This window comes from Parasteatoda tepidariorum, chromosome 9, assembly GCF_982258835.1.
Source record: "Parasteatoda tepidariorum strain Cologne lab strain chromosome 9, Ptep-v5.0, whole genome shotgun sequence".
NCBI lineage: Eukaryota > Metazoa > Arthropoda > Arachnida > Araneae > Theridiidae > Parasteatoda > Parasteatoda tepidariorum.
In genome coordinates, this window is record NC_141763.1 from 93587127 (window position 1) to 93610922 (window position 23796).

Here is a 23796-nt window from a genome sequence, read left to right on the forward strand (position 1 = left end):
ATTTAAATTAAGTTCCAGCGTTGTTTACATTTTTTCAAATTTAAATTAAGTACCAAAACCTTTAACTAATAAAACTTCATGGTTCAGTCTAAATTTTTTTTTTTATCTGTAAATAGCTTTTATGATTTTTTTAAGTTTATGATTAAGATTATGATTCATTGATTATAAAAATTATGTCTGATGATTATGATTTTCAAAATTTCTGGCTTAGGTAAGTGTAACATAAGTAAATTGAGTTAGTATCAGAGTTCTATTGACAAACTTCTTGTTGTGCCTCTCTACATATATTTCTTTACGTACTTTAAGGCTATTAAAAACAGCCATAAATGACTAATTTTGTTTATAAGAAACATAATTTTTTTTATAAAAATGGATGCTTTTTAATGCATGATATAGTATTCAAATTGTTACTAAGTATATGCTATCAAAATTCTAATGCTGATTCACTTTTCACTTAAAATATATCATTACATATAATTGTGATGATGAATTTCCAGACGCACCATTCCTCTGAATCAACTTTTTTCCCTCATTTCATTTAAAATTTATAATGTATTTAGATAGTTGCCTAAAGGTGTTGCGACTTTTCGGCGTCGTGTTATATTGTGGTTGCATTATGCAAGATTTTAATTTTTAAAGTGATATTACTCTGTTTTTTTTTTCGTATTTTTTCATTTTGCAATACTTTGATGACACTATGCTGCACCATCGATCTAATACCGCACCATCTTGACCATCTGCTAGTATTTTTTTTATTTTTTTTCCCAAAAACTTACGTAAAATTCACGAGATTATTCAATACATATTTTATTGTTAAACAGAACTATAAATCTAATTATTTAACTTAGTTCAGTCTTCGCTAATTATATAATTTGGTTTGGAACTTGAAAATAAATATTTGGTAAACCAGTGAGCCAAGTCTAAAAAGATTGAATGTTTATTTGCATTTCAGGGTTGGCTGATTCAACAATTGTACGTAAAGTTTCTTTTTCTCTGTATGAAATATTTGATATACGAGAGGTAAATAAATATTTTTTATGCGATTAAGTTTGTTTTATTTTTAAAATGGTCAGTGCACACAAGCTAGTTGTTGTGGAATCCATGTTTCAGAAAACTCCCAGTGGGAATCAATGAGAAAGGAGGACTCGCGACATTTTACTTGTTTAAATAACTGTAGTGCTACCCTTTCTCAAAAAGTAAAATGCATATTTGTTTAATAAAGATTTATTTAATATCAATTACTGATGATTTCGTCGATGGTTATAAGAAATACAATGTGAATAATAATAATTAAATTTAAACAAATAAATAGTTTGCGTCATAGTTAACTTACTTGCAGTCAGTATTTAAAGTCTGGATAAAAACTTAAACTGAATAAAAATAAAAATACATTACTAATTTGAAAAAAGATAACACTTAATATCAAATATTCGTTGGGTCAATTCGTTTTTGGAAGAATTTTTGATCTTATATGTTTTATTTCACATAAAATAGAAATTCTTAATCAAATTCCTATCTGAGTATCTTGGGTAGCTTTTATCGCAATAAATAAATAATTATTACACAATAAATAATTCGGGTCACATATAGCTCACTTATCTTGCCCTGTTTACAAAATGTTGACTATTTTCATAATTATATAATTATTAATTTACTAATTAATCCGCAGTCTGTATTATTTAGTAGCTCCTAGTTCCACTATTAAATAAATATGGATGGCCTCAATAATAGTTGGGCCAATTTATTATGTTTCTCTTCTCCAAAAGATAGGTATTTATATGTTATGTTTTATCTTCAGATTTATGAAACAAGTAAGTGTTAAAAATAATCATTTTGAATTGAAATATCTTGACACAATTGCACTTCATGAAATGTGTAAATTGGAAGAAAAACAAGTATAATTTATTATCATAGTGCTCTTTAAAACCCATTATGACATTCATGGCTCATCTAATTGATTTTGGAGTTAAAGTGTTCATTAGTGATGGTGAATTTAATGAAGTGAATGGTGAATTTAATGAAAAACAAACAACAAGAAAAATTGCTAAAGCCTTTTCTTACATTAAATTGGGAAGATAATTGTTTATTTAAATTCATACTGCATTATAAATTGAAGTAGAAAACCTTTTAGTAAATCTTAATACTGAATTTAATATTTAATTTTTGAAAACTGTTAGGATTCAAACTAAAAAAAAATTTTGTTACTTTCGGTTATCCGGATCAAGCAAATTCAATTATTTTTTTAAAACTTTTTGCGAACGTCCATTTTGTTCAGTTTTTGAAAAAATAATAAAATAAAAATAAATAAGCAGAAATCAAATACAGCTAATACTTCTATTAAAAAAATTATGCTAAGTTACTGAGCATAATATTAATCAACTAAAGTGAGTTTTATCATGTAGAAGGTACAGCAAATTCTATAACCTGATGTTACCTGTAAACAAATTTTCTATGGCCGAGCACCAAATAGAAGCAGATTTAAAATATATTACTGGTCAAATATAGTCAATATTATAACAAATTTATTTTAGCTATAGATAAATTTGTAATACGATAAATAAATTGATTAGGGTCATAAATAACTCTCTTGTCTTTTATTATTCACATAATTTTGTCCAATTTCATGGTAAAATATTTCCTTGCAAATAAAAATCAATTTGATGCTTACTCTCCAGACAAAATCGATTAAAAATTTCAACATTTTTTTTAAAAAAATGAAGAAAAAAAAACATTGTTAACTGAAGAAAATTAACTTAATATAAAAAAATCTTTCTATCAGTATGAAGAACTTTTATATCACTTTGTATTTTTACACTTTCAAGTCTCTCCAATATTTTTTTTTATTTATAAATTACGAATAATTTGTAAAAATTTAAATTTTTAGATAAAAATTGTCATCAAATAATTTAAATTCCATACATTTTATTTGCAAAATAAAATGATCTATCATTATTAGATTATTTATACTTTACATTCTGTAATATTTGAATTAATTTTATTAATAAAATTATGAGATATGAAGCATAAATTTACTCTTTACATAGGATCCTTTAAGTTAGTAAAATCAAGTTTTTGAAGAACTAAGATATCTCTCAAATATCGGATATTATATAAATCTCATATCTATTAGAAGTCCCTAAGATATCAAAGTTATGGGCTAGATATCTCATGGACATCTGTGATAAGTCATATCTGTCAGATGTCTCTTGGATATACAGTAGATATCTATATCCAAATATCTGCTAGACATCACACAGATGCGACCCCTGGATTTTTGTCGGATATTTCAAGGACATTCAGATATCTTAGAGATCTCTGCTGGATTTGGGAGTATCCAGTATTTTTATCTAAGAGATATCTCAAAAAATGTGTTGTGGATATTTGTGGCTGTTTGGGATAATGAAACATTAAATAACTTCCGAAATTTTGAGTAGATATTGAGTTTATATTGTAGCATTCCTATTTCCCATAATTCTGAGTATATATGTAACATTAATGACTCAGAAAGTTCTGGGCATATAATATAACATTAATAACTCTCATAATTCTGAGTATAAATGTAACATAAATAACTCCCAACATAATGAAACATTAATAACTCCCAAAATTCTGAGTATGTACTGCAACATTTATAGCTGAAATAATGAGTATACACTGCAACAGTAAAAATTTACGAACTTCTGAATGCACAGTTTGCAATTCCCAAAGATCTGAATACGTACTGTAACATTTACAATTTCCAAACTTCTTAGTACACTCGGTAACAATTACAAAGAATTCATTAGGGCCATCAAATTATTGCTTGGGAAATTATTAATGCAACTGCCATATTATAACCTCATAACTTACAATCACGCTGAAAACAGTTAGTATCAAATTCTTGTTCAACTCGAACATTTCAAAAGGTCTCACGGCAACATCTTTTTGGTATCGAATTATCTCAAAATTAACGAACACAAGACTTGAAGCCAGTGCAGGATGTAAGTCCACAAGTCCTGGTGCACTCATGAAAGTTTGTGTTACCCTTTTTTGCATGCGCTCCATTTCTTCATTCACTTTAACCGCAGCATTAATCATAACAACAAAGTAAATTGCAAACGAACCAAATGCCAGAACATAGGCAACTGTTTTTTCTGAGAACTCAACCATTATCGTGAAGGCCACTCCAAGGGTGAAACACGTATTGAACAACCAATAACCGAATAAAATAAACAGTAAGTGGGAAATGGCGCAGTTTGCTTCTCTGATGTTTTGGGCAACTTTGGACAAATTAGAATTTATTTCCAGTAGTTTGTTGCATGGATTTGCTTCAGCTGTCGTAAATAATGCTGTTTGGCTAAAAGAGTAGATCAATCCGTAGTTCTCGATTAGAACACGATAACAAATGACGGTACATAGAGGAGGAATGAAGTAAAAGAAAATGTAGTTCGAGAGTATGAAGATGCCTACTGTCACTTGAACGAGAATTAAAAGATCAGGCACTTTATTTTGATTCAAAATTCGGAAAATGGCGTTAAATATGGCATTGTTTTCAATTTTATTTGAACCGAATGTCCATATCACATTCATCACAAAATTCACGAAACTTGGAACGAAAAATATTGTATCCTTGCTAATTATATTTTTCTTTCGTGGTTCTCTAAATCTATCGATCAGTATAAGATTTCTGAACGACTCCTTAAGAAATATTCTACAAATAATTATAATAATCAAATCAATGAGATGTACGTAGCCTAATGGTGTGTTAACGGTAAAAAACTCAACTACAACGTAAGAAATCGGTAAAATAGTCCATAACAAATTACAGCATGTACAAGAAATAATTTTTAGTTTGAAATTGTTGGGTTCAAAATTTAGATAATATATCCCAAAGAAACCTAAAACGTAAAGCAATATTTTCCCTTCTGGAAATCTGTTGCAGCTTTTAGTAAGACTTGCAATTCGAGGAGAAGATTGCATAGTGGTATATAATTTCTTTTCCAGCTAACTAAATAGTTTTACTTCAGTCTACATCAATGAAAATTGACCTGGGTGATAACCAAATTACTTATAATTTCTCGATACAAGGCTTAATGATAAACCATAGTTTTCGAAGTGACTTTTTTTCTAACCCCATGATAAACATCAGTATGTATAGTAGACCACAGTACATGCAAGTCACTGAAAAAATATTAAATATTTAGCTGGTAGATGGCTGCACATGTAAATGACAGACCACATCAAAATGTCTATTATGAGTGAAACGAGAGGGATTTATTCTTGAAACAATGTTTTGCAATCTGCTAATCCATTGCAATTTTTAGTAGTTGTAGCAATTTAACTGAAGTTCTACATTTTGGTTACTGTAGGTTCCTTAATCTTAATATAATTTTTTTCTGATCTACAACTTTATCCCTAGAAATCGACGCGGATATCTAATTAGTAAGAAAACTAATGACAAGAGAATGGAATCTATGGACGATTTTAATGTTACATTCCGCATTGAAGATGTAGAGTTTAAGCGGGGCCATTTAGTACCAATATCTAACACAATACTGTTGGAATCACGATGCCTCGGTGGTTGAAGAACTGTCGTTTGTGAAAGACTGGAACTCAATCCTCACTGGCTGCTCGAAGCAAACTTAGCTTCAGATCAAAGAAGACCAGCTTGTTAGGAAAGTAAAAGCAGCATTGTGCGTAATGCTACCTATTATGCTGCGAGTCATGGTCGAACTTGAGGAATCTAAACCTTCATGACGCCGCTGCTGCTTGTAGGCTTTTGCTAGAGTGCTAACACAGTTCAATAAAAATCTTTCAGTAAATGAAACTGGAAAAGTAGTCAAGATTGGCAACTTTTATCTCATTCCCATGATGTCATGACCAGTTTCCGAGCACCATAAATCTGATTAAAATCGTTCACAGTAATCAGGCTCCCTGGATTCGATTCCTAGTGGAGAATTATTCGTCGTTCCTTCATGCTTATTCTTTTTTTTCCGTAATTTTTACGGTAGACATGGAATTTACTGTGAAAAGAGAAAGGCATCCGGGTAATCAGTGATTTTTATCATGAATTTTCAATATTTCTTCAACAGTCCAATTCCTGCAATAAATGAATCATTACTTTTAGAGTTCAATTTCTAAAAATACTGAATTGTAATTGAATATTAACTTCAAACAAGCATAAATAATCTAATTTTGGCAAATCACGGCTATTATTCAGATTGCATTTAGATCTGGATGCTTTAGAATCAAATTCGTATCTAGACAAAAATAAAAGACACTTTGTGCAGTGCATTAACAAAAAATAAACTTTCTTGAAAACATGATATTTAATGCATTACACATTATATCTATTTTTTAACTTAGTTTTATTTAATAAAATGACTGAATCAATAAATCCAATTTATCTCATAAACCCATTAACTAATGAAATATGCTCTCCTTGCAAATCGATTCTCAATTTTGATGAAACAGATGCATTTTCACAATATACTGTTTATTTTTTATTTATTTATCTCGTTTGATTTCAATTAAGAAATTGTCACTGAAACTCAAGCGTGTCATTGATGAATTTCTGAGTAGATGTTTTTAATCAATAATATCAATATGCCGGTAATTAAATCTATTATAATAAAATGAAGGAGTATATCTGAGTGTTTGTATCGTATAATTCCAAAACCATTTGCTCCAGTTTCCTGAAATTCGGACTGTAGATCAAAGAGGCAATTTTAGTCCTTGATCCTAAAAATCATTCGAAAATTTCAATTAGATTGTTCGGGAGAAGCATTTGAACAATGAAATTTTCTTATTGGTTTAGAGCTTGTACCTATGATACAAATTAAAATGCACACGATTCTGTTTTATCAAGCATTTTAAAGATAGTGTCGGTGATGTTTGCTTGCTCATCGCCTTTATTAATCAAAATAGTTTATAGCACACACGTTCTTAAATATTTAATTCTTTTTTATCCGTTATGTCAGCTAAACTCAAATAATGTGAAAGTGGTAGCATGAGAAGACTACGTTAACAAATTAGTATATCTAAAGTTATATTAAACCACGTTTATATAACTATATTCTTGTTTATATAACCTATAGTCTCGTTTATATAATCTAACGTTTATATAAACTATAGTCACGTTTATATAACCTAACGCTTATATAAACTATAGTCACGTTTATATAACCTAAAATTTACATAAACTATAGTCAAGCTTATATAACCTAAGTATTACTATAGTCTTGTCTACAGTAGTACTTTTAAAGAGTGTTTCTATAAAAAAGAGCTAAACAATATGAAATCGACGGTTATTAGAAAAAAATACAAACTGAAAAGCAAAACTAGTCGAGAAATGGTACTAATTCTTTTCGGTTAAACTTAAAAAATCGCCATACTATTATTGATGCCGATTCTGCTTGTTTGATTTTGGTTAAAGTACTAATTAAAATTTTAAAAAATATGATGTATGCTAAACAGCAAAATTAATAGATCGAAGATACTTGTTGATATTAGTAAAAATCGATAAATGATATTGAAATACAGTAAAAAGAAAAAAATAGCGTAATGTCATAAATGTGGGATTCGCTGTACTGCACTAAACATGAAGAACATTATGTGTTCTATATTAGCTGATCAAATGATGTTATAAATGATACGCTAAAAACAAAAAACTAAGAACGAAGGGGAAAGATCATCAGGGTTCATGGAACCTGTATATTTCTATAGAGAATAAAGAATGGGACCTTTGACACTGAAGCCGATTCTAGATATCGCATTTGGAGTATAAGATTTGAAATGTGAAAAAGAAGCAATTTAAAAAATTTTGTTTTAAAGTTTAAATACTTGTTAACCATGAATGGAAACGTTACTTTTAAAAAGTAACGAGTAAAAAGTACTAGTACAAGTCAAAAAAATAATAATAATAATTTCAAAGTACATTTCAAGGAAATCAAAAATTTAAATTAACCTTAATTTTCATTAAAAAAGTGAGAAATTTTTTTTAAAATTTAAAATGCATTTAATTTCAATTTATAAAACTTTAAAATGCAGAAAAACGTTGCAAAATTCATTGAAATAGAGAAAGCTGAAATCATAATTCAATGTTTGCTTGTAAAAAGGAGTTTGAAGTTATGCTAATTTCAAAACTACATTTTCCTTTCATTTTTGTGGTAATTTGCAGTTACTTTTCCAAAAAATTATTGAGTGCTCAAAAGAGCAGGAAATTGCAATAGTTAAATGTGTTTATAAAAAAGAAGTAAGATAGAATTTGTTGTGCATTAAATTTATAAATTTAATTGAAAAAAATGTTTCAAAAACTTCGAAAAAAAAATTTTTTTTTAGGGAAATTTTTAAAAACTTTCAAAAAGAAAGTAATGGTTTCTTTTGACATTTTCCTTGTACTTTTTTTCCAAAAAAGTAACGGAAAAACAAGTAAAAGTACTACGTTTAAAAAGTAACGAAGTACAAGTAGTAACAATACTATAGTAGTATTAATTATTTTTTTAAGTATTAATTATAGTATTAATTATTATTTATAGTATTAATTATTATTAGATTAGTATAAATTATTTTTTTAATTCTCCTATTTTGCTTATATATTTGTTCTTAAAATGTTAAGGAAAATTTAATATCATAAATCTCCCTTTCATCTCTTTCAGTCTTTTTTCATCATAATTAATTAACAACGCTACTTGATTTTTTTTACATTAAATTAGTTGCGCTTAGCTCTGTATAGACAATACTGGTTCTCGTGTGTTAATAAGCTCTCTTTCAAATCAATTAAAAAATTACAATTCGAAATTACATACAATATTTTTTTAAAAAAAGTATTTATAGAATAAGACTTTGCAAAGTTGGAATAGTGTTTACTCGCAGCAAATTTTTTTATATTTTGAATTCATTCCAATTTAAAATCATTTACCTAAAACTCTATATCTATCAAGTCTAGTCTATATCTATCTACGTATCTAGTCGTTGCAAATAAGAATTGTTTAACGACATTTACTTAAAATTCTATATCTATCTAGTCTAGTCTATATCTATCTAGTCGTTGCCAATAAGAATTGTTTAACTACATTTACTTAAAATTAATTACATTCACTTAATTGTTTAATTACATTTACTATCTTGTCTAGTCTATATCTATCTATCTATCGAGTCGTTGCAAATCAAAATTGCTTAATTACATTTACTTAAAATTAATTACATTTACTTAAAGTTGATTACATTTACTTAGTTGTTTAATTACATTTACTATATAGTTTAGTCTATATCTATCTATCTGTTTAGTAGTTGCAAATAAGAGTTGTTTAATTACATTTACTTAAAAATTTATATTTATCCATCTAGTCGTTGCAAATAAGAATTGTTTAATGACATTTATTTAAAATTCTATATCTATCTAGTCTAGTCTGTATCTATCTATGTATCTAGTCGTTGCAAATAAGAATTGTTTAATTACATTTACTTAAAATTAATTACATTCACTTAATTGTTTAATTACATTTACTATCTTGTCTAGTCTATATCTATCTATCTATCGAGTCGTTGCAAATCAAAATTGCTTAATTACATTTACTTAAAATTAATTACATTTACTTAAAGTTGATTACATTTACTTAGTTGTTTAATTACATTTACTATATAGTTTAGTCTATATCTATCTATCTGTTTAGTAGTTGCAAATAAGAGTTGCTTAATTATATTTACTTAAAAATCTATATTTATCCATCTAGTCGTTGCTAATGAGAATTGCTTGATTACATTTATTTAAAAATCAATATCTATCTAGTCTAGTCTGTATCTATCTATGTATCTAGTCGTTGCAAATAAGAATTGTTTAATGGCATTTATGTAAAATTCTATATCTATCTAGTCTAGTCTATATCTATCTAGTCGTGGCAAATAAGAATTGTTTAATTACATTTAAGTAAAATTTAATTGCATTTACTTAATTGTTTAATCACATTTGCTATCTTGTCTAGTCTATATCTATCTGTTTAGTCGCTGCAAATAAGAGTTGTTTAATTACATTTACTTAAAAATCTATATCTATCTAAATATCTAGTCGTTGTAAATGAGAATTGTTTGATTGCATTTACAGCTATTAGCTATATGTTATATTCTGATTTTCCAAGTAATTGTATGCAAAGAATAATAATTTTTATGAGTCAATTTATTTAGTGATGATAAATGCTTTTGTGTACTCAGATTCATTTTGGTTTATTGAAAAAAATCAGAAAATTTATTTATTAATTTATTTTGTCCCATGCAGATAGTCAAAAATTTCCCTTTAGAAATCTATAGTTTTTCTTTTTATTTTGCCTTAAACGAACAAAATCTAAAAGTAAAATTAAAAAAAAAAACAAGATTCCTCTTTTTCTGTTTATTTAAATTCGATCAATATTTTTTCACAAATTCTAGAAACAGCACTGAAATGCATGGTGTTTCCTAATCCCTGCTCTCAACATTTCAGAACCCCTTGAACAAACAAAAATGAACTGAAAAATACACATTAACAGTCAAAAAATATTTTAAAATAAAAATTTTTATCAAATAGAATCATTAATCGAATCATTGTTGAGAAGGATGGCATTTAAAACCAGTTTGATTGCCTTTCAAAGATGAACGTCGATTGTCCTTTGGACGTTGAGAATCATCCCCTACAAACTTCAATAATAATTTGATTGCCTAATAAAATTCGTAGGTGATTCTAATTCTTGGCTTCTCTTTCAGTATCCTTACGCTAAGCAGATTCTCCCTTACTCAATAGTAATTCTTTAGATTTTATTAAAGTTTTAATTTTTTTCCTCACCTAAATATTAGCTTTTAGAAAATATAGTGTGATAATATGCTTGCGGAAAATATAATATATCTATGTAGCAAATGTTTTATATTCAGGGCCCGCGCTAAGGATTTCAAACAATTAGCCAGTAAATTAGCCAAATATTAAAAGGATTCGCCAATTTCCGAAAGTATTCGCCAAATGCAAATCTTAAAAATTGCTTAAATATATTTTTCGCTCCAGTGGAAAAAATCATTCTCTAATACTTTCGTGAGCACACAATTTTATTCTCCAAATTTATAGCATTTGGTTTCGTGGCGATTGTTTAGCATAAGCCTTGCATATTCTATTATTGACAATTATGCAATTATTCATTGTAAACCTGTTTTAATTTTTTTTTAATATGAAAATACAATTTATACAATTCGATTATTTAGTTTTATTTTCATTGCAAGAGCTTTTTGCGTTACCGTGGAAAGAGTATGAAAATGTGAGTAATAGGATGTAACACGTTTTCAAACATAAAAAGTGTTTTATTAGTTGAAAAAATAGTGATTTTTTTTAAAATCATCTAATTTGAGAAGTTAGATAAATTCACTCGTCAATCACTGATAATATCTGCCACGATTGTAATATGATCAGAAAACTCACTCATGAAAATTGTTTGCAAAAATTTTTCGAGGGTAAATATCTTAATACTATATTTAATGTTCAAGCTTTAATTTGTACACGGAAGAAAAAAAATCGAGCAAAATCACTACAGACCATTCGCTGTTGTTACTGTTCAACGGAAATTCTGCTTTCCAACATGATAGCGCTTATCTATATATATATTTCTCTTACACGGCACCAAAAAAAAGCCTCATTACAACTCCCCGAATGGCAACGTTAGAAAATCGACCAATGAATGCTGCTAAAAATGTCACATGAGGTGGCTCAATATATAGCGCTTTTAAAAACGGAAGCAATAACCAGAGTGAGCATTATCAGGTTGTTCAATTCAGATTCATGCCCTAAAAACATAATAATATTTTATTTAAACTCAATTGGGTATACTATAGCCTACGTCACAGATCGTGTTATTCCTACTAAATTTAACTAGTAAACAGCATTTTCTGCGAACCTGATTTCTAGCAACAAGTAAAAGCATCAAACGAAGTGTCTTGTTATAAGTCGCTACTCGCCAGGTTGGAATTGTCTTAGTCTAGTTCCTTTGGAAATAATTTATATTGTTGTTTTACCGAAGTTTATGAATTTAGTAAGCATATTTAAAACTCTGTTTATTAATTAAACTAAAAGGTAAATGTTATTCCTAGTAAGTGGAAGTAGTTGTGCTTTTTTCATATTATACCCAATTAGGAATTAATTAGGCCTGCCTTCTCCATGACTATAAATAAGTCACAAGGTCAGACTTTTGAGAAAATCAGTTTAGTATTGACTAAACAAGTTTTTAGTCAAGGATAACTTTATGTTGGCCTGTCAAGAGTTAAGTCATTTGACAGCCTTTCAGTAATTGCTCCAAGATGCCAAATCTATAATTGTGTTTTCAAAGAAATTCTAAATGCTTATTGTTAATTTCTTAGAGCTTTGCAGAAAAAAATGTTTTTTGGAAAAAATTTAATTGAAACTTCTGTTGGCAGTAGGCAAGGGAAACTGCCAAAATTAAAACTCCCCGATTTGAAATGCAGCATGGCGACCTCCACCTCCTGGGTAATGCTAACAGCCAAGCATTTTAATTTATTGTATGTAAAACATCCTTATTTTGTTCTAAAATGTTATGTACTTTATCACAAATGTTAATTAATATAGAAATTGATTTCAATAATGCTGATCACCAAAAAATATTTCATTTGGGGAGAAAACAAATTTTTGTGTTCTTGAAAATGAAAGATTTTTTGAGGGTTATTATCTCACTAGGAAAAGTTAGGGTTCAAAGTTTATATTTTTAAATAATAAAATTTTTTTCTAAAACTTTCAGAATTTCTAGCATTTACTAATTTATTATGCACATTTAGTTGAATTTAAGTGAGTAACTGCAATATTTGATAATTTATTTTGCTAATATGTTTCTCATTTAGCTAAGGTTTTGATTTTTTCACCGTGTACAATCTAAATAGCTAATATACTTTTTTAAAAGCCAATAAGATAGAATTCTTCTACATAAGTACAATATTATGTCTTTGATGATAATATACTATGTCTTTGTGCTAGAACATTGTGTTCATTGGCGAGCGAGCGCAGCGAGCCATGGTTCACGGCGTGAACCACATAGGATTGCGTAGCAATTCTCGAGGGTTGGCGAGCGTTAGCGAACAGGGGGCGGAGCCTCCTAGTTATGATATATTTAGTAACAAATATAAATGTCAAGAGCAAATGTAACCCAATAAATGGTTTTTGTGCCATGCTCTAAAGCAGGGGTTTCCAACTGGCGGCCCTGGGTCCGCATCCGGCCCGCGAAGCCTTTTTTTGTGGCCGAGAATTTTCGTAAATAATTTATATGGGTTTAAAATACTTTTCTCATTAATAAAAACCTAATTTCTTCGTTTCTGTGAAATTTAAAATACCAACGGTGCAAAGAAATTTATTTTTCAGGCTTTGCATCCAAGAAAATATTTATTCAAATACAAAAATAATCGTGTATGTTGCTCTTTTTTATTTCATTTTGTTCGTAATTTGTGAATATAATTTAGCATGTGCGTATCAGAAATTTTCACGAAGAAATTCTCCGACTTAACTTTTAGAAACCACTCATTTTGGACGAAAATATTTAAACACACATTTGTAAATTTAAAATGCAAATATCCATTCTCTGGTGGTTACAGCAGACAAACCTCAATTTTCCCATTGAATATTTTGTGTGCTACTATGTAAATTTTAATACAACTAGGAGGCTCCGCCCCCTGCTCACTAACGCTCGCCAACCCCCGAGAATTGCTACGCAATCCTATGTGTTTCACGCCGTGAACCATGGCTCGTCGCGCTCGCTCGTCAATGAACACAATGTTCTAGCACAAAGACATAGTATATTATCTTCAAAGACATAGTATTTTATCACCAAAGACATAGTATTGTACTTATGTAGAAGAATTCTATCAATGTTCTTATTGGCTTTTAAAAAAGTATATTAGCAATTTAGATTGTACATGGTGAAAAAATCAAAACATTAGCTAAATGAGAAACATATTAGCAAAATAAATTATCAAATATTGCAGTTACTCACCTAAATTCAACTGAATGTGTATAATAAATTAGTTAATGCTAGAAATTCTGAAAGTATTAGAAAAAAATGTTATTATTTAAAAAAATAAACCATGCTGCATTTCTAATCGGGGAGTTTTGATTTTGGCAGTTCCCCTTGCCTACTGCCAATAGAAGTTTCAATTAACTTTTTTCCAAAAAACATTTTTTTCTGCACAGCTCTGAGAAATTAACACTAAGCATTTAGAATTTCTTTGAAAACACAATTATAGATTTGGCATCTTGAAGCAATTACTGAAAGGCTGTCAAATGACTTAACTCTTGACAGACCAACATAAAGTTGTCCATGACTAAAAACTTATTTAGTCAATACTAAACTAATTTTCTCAAAAGTCTGACCTTGTGACTTATTTATAGTCATGGAGAAGGCCAGCCTAATTAATTCTTAATTGAGTTTAAATTAAATATTATCATGTTTTTATGGCATGAATCTGAATTGAGCAACCTGATAATGCTCACTCTGGCTATTGTTTCCGTTTTTAAAAAGCGCTATATGTTGAGCCACCTCATGTGCCATTTGCCAGGTGACATTTTTAGAAGCAATCATTGGTCGATTTTCTAACGTTGCCATTCGGGGAGTTGTAATGAGGCTTTTTTTTGGTGCCGTGTAAGAGAAATATATATATATAGATTAGATATCTGTTGCACATTAATTGTTTAATACATAGGTGCGCACTTGAAAGTTATTGTAGCCCGAATTTTTATTATTTATTTAATATTTTAAAAAATATTATTAATAACAAAATATTTTTAAAAATCTACTTCTTCTTATTTTAATTTGTAATTCAATACTTTTGTTTTGTACAACTTGATAAAACTCTGGCAGTAATATTTAATGTTCCTTCAAACATAAAACAGTCCTACAAAAAATTTTGATAAAGTTGCCGCCCGCCATTTGATTTGTGTTTTTAATTGTGGCCCCCGGCCTCATGTAAGTTGGAAATCACTGCTCTAAAGTATCATGACAAAATTACCAAAATGATTTAAAAAACTATCAATCATTTTACAATTTCTTTGGTAATTTGAACCTATTGAGGTCTTTGTCTCTTACCAAATGAAAGGGCTTACACTTCGACAGTTTATTTAAATGGTTGATGGGAGTTAGATAACTGTAAACTCTATTTCTTAGTCTAATACTGTAAAAATACTGAACTGTTTATTACTCATTGGCAAAATGGGTGTTGTATTGGGTTTGATGGCGAGAGCACCTTATTTGGACGTCATCACACTTTTCGACTGTGTTTAAGAGTAATAGTATACAGTGTGAAAATGTCGTCATTGCATGCGTTGCTATGGTGACCGCCGCTGTTTGATAATTTTTTTAGAATTCTTTTTTTCACTTTTAATTTTGTTATGTATTTAGTTGGTAAGTTTGTTTTTGAGACATGAGACCAGAGAGATCCCATAAATACTTCTTGAGTTGTTGAATAGAAGAGAATTTCATCATTTGAGAGATTGTTTTATTTTTATTGTTTTAATTAACAATCAGAAATTCTAACCTACAGTTCAAACCGGATCGTTTTAAAAACTAATTCAGGTGAATATCGCAAATAAAGAGGATCCCCAACTGATTGGCACAGTCCCAAAGTTTAGAGTTGAAGCAAGAAAGCGATGCCAATGCTTAAAGTTACCGAGGGTGGAATAGCTAAATCTAAAGAACGTAGACGGGAAAAAAATTAAACAACAACCATTTTGCCAATTGTCAACCTGTGATCGCTTTTCGACAATCACAATTGTTTCAAAAAATTGGTTTTGAAAATTAAACACATTTCAATTATGAATTGTTCTTTTCGATCTAAATAACTGAAAATGAGCACAAATTACTTTCTACGCAGGTAGGAAGTGAACCGCGATTGAAAGATTTTACCTTTAACGTAGAAAAAGACACCAGTGTCCCATGCTTTATTTTATATATAAAAAAAGCGTTTTTTATTTAGTTGCTTGCATATTATTGTATATAAAACGCTTTTTTTCTACGTTCCTTTCGATAATGTGTATTGTGATGAGCATTACTATGGTTACCTGGGCTTATTGACCTTCATACATGGCAACGTTACTTTTAAAAAGTAACGAGTAAAAGTACAAGTATTTTTAAAAAAAGTAATGAGTAAAAAGTAAAAAGTTCTTATTTTAAAAAGGAACGAGTAAAAAGTACAAGTAAAAGTACAAGTACTAAACAAAAAAAATAATGATTTAAAAGTACATTTCTAGGAAATCGAAAATTCAAAGTAACCTAAAATTTTATTGAATAATATTCTTACGTTCTTTAATGTTTTTGCAAAATTGTTGTTATTTATTTAATTATTTTTAATTTTGAAAGCTATGGACATTAATTTATTTTTAAATTCGGAAGAATATTATAATATAATTTTATAATATAATCGTATAGTATAATTTTAAAATCAAATATAATTTTAATATCAAACTTTTTATGGATTTGCACGAAAAAGAAATTCTATCTATTAATTTTAATTTTTAGTTTATTACTTTTATTTATTTAAATTACCATTGATTTGAAATTGTTTTACTCTATAGAAACGCGTTTTAAAAGCACAAACATAAACAAAGCAAACACGGTGTTTCATATAGCTTTGTGATCTTGATCTAGTAAAAAATAATTGCATGTGCAGTATAAGTTGAAACAGAATAGTCTACAATTTTATTTGTATTAATGGCTAATGCTGAAGTCATGCGAGAAAATCATTTTCCGAACATTTCTGCCTAACGGAATAATTAAAATTTGTGAACGAATTTTAGTATCAGCGGCTAAATTAATACCTTCGAGTTTTCAAGAGTTAAATTAGTAATTATAATAGTTTTCAATAGCACAAATAGTTCTGAAGTTCTTAGAGATTTGACTGGGCTTTGTTTGACAAGGTCGGGCATAAACATAATTTTAGTAAAAAATGTACTAGGTAAAAATGTATTTAGTAAAAAATGTATTAAGACAAAAATGTATTATTAGTGAGTTCAAAAAGAAAATTGAAAAACGTAATAACAAAATCCAACATTTTTTATTTAAAATGTATGGAATAAATGCATAAAACTCGAAAATGACTGAAAATAACTTGCTAATTAATATTTTTATTCATTTTACAAAATAATTGCACTTCGAAAGTGGTGTCACTGAGTCTGCTGCGAGAATTTCTCAGAACGTGCTTAGCCACGCTGAATAAGCGCTCCACGGGAGCACTAGAAGGTACTGCAGTATTATATTTCACGTATAATTCTTTTACGATTGGATATCGATTCAAAATTGATATGCTTTCCGTTTCGACATTTGAGCTCATGTATGCCATAAATTCTTCTGTCGTTGGTGATTGGCATGATGTTTTCAGCTTTAGAAAATTAAGATTCCCTGGGTTTTTTTTCTGTTACTTTATTAGTTATAGCAGGGTGTTCAGCTTGGACAATTCTTTCCAATTTTTTTGTAGCCTCCTCCCTAGCTTTTTCTTCAAACCAATTAAATTTGATGCAAAGTACCAGACCTGCAGCTAACAATAAATCGTCCTGCGATTTCACATCGCGAAACCTTTCGCAGTTCAAAAGAGCCGTCTTTTCCCTTTCAGGAATGACAATTTTAAAAGGTCAAGGTATTTGAACACGAAGTTAGCTGTGAATGCATATATATTGCGCATTAATTTTAAAAATTAAAAAAACCTAAGCATTTTTTAAAAAAATATTTACTTTTTATTTTTTTCTTATTTTTAGAAGGCTTACCGAGTTTTAGAAAAAAGTAACGATTTCATTCGACATTTCCGTTACAAATACTTGCACTTTTTCCCTAAAAGAGTACCGAAAGTACAAGTAAAGGAACTAAATTTAAAAAGTAACGAAGTACGTACTTTTTACTTGTACCGGCGGTACAAGTAACGAAAGTAAAAGTACTGCCATATATGGAAATAACACCCCGAAGGTTTTGCAAAAGTCCTGGAAAAATACAAGCAATACATAAAATCTAATCAGCAGAGAAATTTCGTACATAATCTTGAAAATATAATACAAAAATGAAAAACTGAAAACTCACATTAAATTGGTCAAACAGCAATTTTCTGAAACACACTCAATGTAAAAGACACATTTGAAATAAAAGAAAACAACGCCCTCCATTAAAATGCACAGTAGAAGAAAAAAATGATAGGGAAGGTTAAGTATTGCGAAACAGATTAATATAATGCTTAACTGGGGCTGCGCTAAGACTTTAATTTCGCCCTGTTTTTCTCAATTGTTTAGAGTTAAAAAAATTAAATAGAAAAGGTTTTGTTCTATGGCTTCCGGAGCTGGTACCCCCTGAAGATGTCGGCTTCGGTGGCCATATTTTTATTTCCATTGTTTATTTCCATTGTTATTCCTAGTTTCTTGCTATGCCTTGCTATGTCAGCAAGGTATTCAAGCTATTATATACTGCACATTGCTAGCTAGCATCAAATTCTGCATATCGAGTTACCATAGTAATAGCACGATAAGTTATATACAAGTATCTTATCAAAACTTAACTCCGTCCTACCCCCGTCAAGTAGCATCCGGGTACATAGAAGTATATTATGCTAATTTGCTGTTAACGCTTCTTCCAAGGCATGGAGACGCATTAACGTGCTAATCTATGCTTTTTAATGCTTGCCACCGTAATATGTTTTGTAAGCAGCTTAGGCGGATATAGCATAACGCTCTATGCGTCAGTATGAATTGCTAATTTGTTGGACACGATTTTCCAAACATGAGTGGATAGGTACTTTAATGAATAATTGCGTCGTGTTAATACTTCTTAATTTAATAGGCTATGAAGACATTTTAAATAGGAACGGCATAATGTGCTAGTAAGAGGTCCTTACGTGCTACAAATAGCTTGATTGCGAATAATATGAGATTTAATGTAATATTAGATTATATTCAATCTAACATTTCGACTTCTAAACTTTTTGTCCATTTCATTACTTAAAGACTGGGACGACTTTTTTGGGAAGGAACACCTTATATTATTAATAAATAAAGATTTAATTGCGAAAGAAAACAGTAAGTTCTTCATGAAATATCCTGTCTCGTCAATGCAATTTCATAAGAGAAAAGTTGGTGCTTTCTTTACTAGAGAGCGCTGCATTTTCTCTTTACCACCTATATTTCAGAGTTATTATCCGCTGTATTTTGAGACTATTTAGCTCAACTTGTTTGGTGCAACAACAGGTGTTTGAGAAGTAATAAAACTTTAAAAATAAGAATAAAATCTAAGCTTTAAAAACACTGATTACCTTATCAACAATATACAAATTTCGAAACTTAAATCTAAATAAAAATTTGAAAAATGTACTTTTTCTAGCTATACTCTATAACTAAATACTAACTTTTACGTATGTAAGAACACAAGAAAAACAAATATTAATAATTAAGTCAATCAAAGCCAAATCGGCATTTCCAAAAAAGCGAGTTCTTTTTAAATATATTTTTTATTGGAAGCAAATTTATCTGTTTGGAAATATCCTCTCCACACAATCAGCTGCAGTAACTGAAACTCGTGCAGGTAAGGTGATGTGGATATGGAATCTATAGTTTATTGAAAATTAATTCGAATCACGAACTATAGACTTTTAAAAAAATTTTAAGCTATTGAATTGCAACTTTAAGTTCCTCACGTTTGGTTAGGATGTCATATTATATTGGTTCTGATGTAATCGACAGCTACTAGAATGAACGTCTTAGTCGTTTCAAAGGTATTTATAATAGCTTTTTTTCTATAAAACTAAATAAGTTTAGTAATTTATAGCTACATGAAATATAAATAAGTTCGGGTACCCGGAACTCGTCGAAAATTTTGATCTTTTGGTGATGCTTCTGTATAATGCATCCGGTTTGCACCGAAAACCGAGCAGAAAAGTATCCTTAGCTGGTTTCGCTCCCTGCTGGCACCGACCACAAAGCTGTCAAAAGGGATCGTGTACACAATATGCGAAAAATTCGCCTAAGCAAAAGTAGAGATGCGATTGTAAACCTGATTGGTGGAATGTATTTACTTGCAAAAATCTCGCAGATAGTGTCTCGTTCTCATCTCCGAATTTATTGCTTTTGTGTTTTTTTTAAATTCAGTTTGAATGAACTTTAAATATTCTCAGTGGTCGTACAGAGACTTGGGGTTAGAATGCTTTTGCCATCTGTCTAACAGTGGGACTTTCTCTTGGCTTTCCTCTGCATGCTATGCAAAGACGAGTTTTTAAAAAAAGAGCCAGAGGAAATTGGCAATAAGTTAGTCCCAATGCTTGATCTAGAAGTTCACTTGTCTTTGTGGCTGGTTTCAAAATCAGAAGACTGCAGAGTTGAACATTGACAGTAATAAACAGAAAAATGGGTGGGTCTTTAATACCTCTCATAATGCAAAATAAAACAATAATGATATCTAAGAACATTTTGCAAGTCAAATCGGGGTTCGTCCTTTTTCGGAAAATTTTAATCTACGATAAAAAAAAGACAAAAAAACAGGGGCTTATTTTTAAGATATTGAAGTTGACTCCACTTAACCACCCCCGGGGAGGGAGGAGATTTAAAGGATAAGCTCTGTAATTGAATTCCTCATTTGATATGATATTACGAGTGTATTTTTCGATTTTTGCGTCGATGTATTTTCGCGGTATTTGACCGTTTCCATACCTTTTTTTTTCTTGTCTTTACTCGACTAACCAAAACCATTTTTATATTAAATTAACTGTTAAATAAACAATGTAAAAAAACAATTATACACATTGTTGCTGACACGACAAAATTTATTCTTACATAAAATATCGAAACAAGCTGTAACATATGCTTTAACATATGCTTCGTATCTTATTCGTTGAATTCGTTAACATATGCTTCGTATGCTTTAACAATGTAAACTTTTATTTTAACAATATGATATAAGCAATTGTTACTTCGATTGATTAAATGCTTTGTGATTTTTTCTCAAAAAAATTCTTGACTGAAGGCAACATTGAAGTTCGCATGAAAATTGTAAGTAGTATTATTTTAATGATATTTTTATTTATTTTCGTTTTCCTTTTTTGTAAATTAAGCGTCTTTTTTTCACAGCTTATTAATAAAAGTCATTTAATAGAATAAATAAAACAACCTCTACGGCCTTGGTGTCCCAGTATTAGAACACATTTTTAAATTGCACTATATTCCTTACTTGAAAGATTTTTTCTTTAATTTATTTCGCAGTGCAAATTAAGACTCTTTATAACCAATTAAGTGCTTTTAGCTGAAAAAAGTTCTCATTTTGCTTAATTATAGCCAGTATGTCCTATAATTAGATCACTTATAAATTAGTTCGATCACGGGCCAAAAGTTATAATATTTCATGTTAAAAAAAAAACTTATATATATGGCAATTGAACTAACCAGTCATTGATTTTTATATGCCCAATTCCTAGTTATGGGCTAGTTGGGTCGATATCATTATACATAACATTTCTGAAAAACGTGCAATTCTATCGCTCAGTATTTCATTAAATGTATCCTGCATTTTTGCATGGCTTTAACCCAGAGGTCGCCAAAGTGGTCTATATAGACCCCCAGGGGTTTATGTAATAAAAGCGAGGGTCGATCTGAGCCAGGGGGTCGAAGAAAAGACAGTTCTTAATACGCGAATCACACATACCTAATTGAGTATGTAAAATTTGTGAATTTTTTTATAATTGATTTAATATCAGTTTCTTTATAAAACATAAATTAATAAACGTATATTTATTCGGGAGAAACAAGTATTTACGTACCAGTGGCACGAACTCTGCCCTTCTGGTTTATAAGTCAATGTGAGCTTGTCCAAATGTCACGTGTGACGAGCGTTGACGTTACAAACGCAAATATCATACGCAGTTTCAGTTATCTCTGCAAACTGTGTTAAATATTTGCAGGGTCATTATTAAAACTTTTACACACATACAAGTCATCTTCAAAAATTGAGCGACGATTGTAAACTGCGCTTTGCTGATTTGGAAAACATTGACATCCCTGATTGGATTATTGTGCCATTTTCTGCTCAAACTGAAAACGTGGATATCAACCTGCAAGATGAGCTTGCTGAATTATTATCGGATCTTGAAGCAAAGACGCTTTTTAAAAATTTAACAATAAGCAAATTTTGGACAAATATAAATATAATGCAAAAATATGTAAAGCTTTACGAAATAGCTCAGTCATTTATGCTAGCAATTCCAAGTTCCTGTATGGTTGAAGCCGGTTTCAGTCACGTAAATTCAATCTTAACTAAGTACAGAAATAAATTAAATGTGGAGTTTCGAGTTAATTTAAGATTAAAATTGACCAATTTTTAACCCAATATTGCGAACCTTGCAGAAAAACACCAGGCACGCCCATCTCATTGATTAAGAAGCAATAAATCTGTAGTTACTTTACTTATTTTTTCACAACGAACTCAACTATTGTTACAACGAACTCAAACTATTGTTACACAACGTACTATTACTTTAATAAACGTTTAAAATCATAAAATAAATGTACAAACACAGTATCTAATAGAGTTTTATTTTAATTAATGGAAAATTACTTTTATGGGGGTCGATCGAGATTTCGAAAAACTATCTAGGGGTCGATGATCAAAGAAGTTTGGCGACCCATGCTTTAACCAAACAACATTGATTTAAAAAGAAATAAAATTAAATAAGAAATGCAAATTTTTACAATACAGTATTTGCAGTTACAGATATAAATTCACTAGTTTTATTCGTACCATGAAAACAGAATTGGAAATAAGTATTTAATAAGTACCTCTTAAAAATGATTAAAAAGTAGTCAAATGAACCCACCAAATTTTTTGACGGAGGGAATCTATGCCCGGTATCCAGGCTGAATGATCTATCCTATCACCTGTGTTCTATCCCCTGAGTTGCTTGATTAAAATAAAAAAAAAGCAAAAAAAAGTTTTTCACAAATGAAATAGGCTCAAAATTTCAAATCTAATTAATTATCTTACAACAAACTCTTTAGCAAAAAAGTAGGCGTCACAAATTAATGTTCCAGCAGAAAAAGAGTGTTTTATAATAGGATCATTTTCATATTTCCCCAACAACTCTGTTGTATAGTGGGCATGATTAAAATTTCCCAAACACTCCATCGTTTTATATTGAATCAAGATCACATATCAATATCATAGTCGATTTAAAAGACATGTCACAAATAGTTACACGAAGTACAGTTATCTTCAAAATATGGCAGACATCGGGTAATCAAGTGACCAGGTAATGAAGTTTAAATTGCATAGTAAACAGAGTTTAAAATAATAGAATAAAAATTTAAAATCAGATAACATAACAGATCATAAATTGGGTAATTATTAATAATAATAAAATTTAAGGATTCCCAAGTCAAAAGTGTCGTGCTAGAAATAGCAATAGTAACAACAGGAATGAGCTAGTTTCTGCTATGTATTGTTATGACTACAATCTTATGTCTGTAAGATTATATGCTTCACAATGCTAACCTGCATGAAGTGCTAAAAAGCTAGTCTATATAGCATAAGCATGATAAGCTATATACGAGCATCTTATGCTTATTTTCTGTTTAAGCTTTAACCAAATAGAGAAGTAGACACATTAAAGAATATTATATGCTTGATAAATAAGCTATGAAATTTTTTTTGGTATGAACAGCCAGCATGATGCGCAATAATTTAATTACTGCTAATACAAGAACTAATGAAATATTCAATAACATTACATAAAATATTATATTCAATAATACATAATATTACATAAAATATTATATTCAATAATACATAATATTACATAAAA

At 29.5% G+C, this 23796-nt stretch overlaps 1 long non-coding RNA gene across 1 annotated transcript in view; it reads right to left on the reverse strand.

Moving 5' to 3' along the window:
* Positions 1-5742: 5742 nt before the first annotated feature.
* The window catches only part of LOC147804343 (uncharacterized), a 60834-nt gene continuing 42780 nt past the window's right edge, over positions 5743-23796 (reverse strand). Inside the window, exon 2 of the long non-coding RNA XR_015429420.1 lies at positions 5743-6079. This is a non-coding gene — a long non-coding RNA (uncharacterized LOC147804343). The remainder of the gene's footprint in view (positions 6080-23796) is intronic.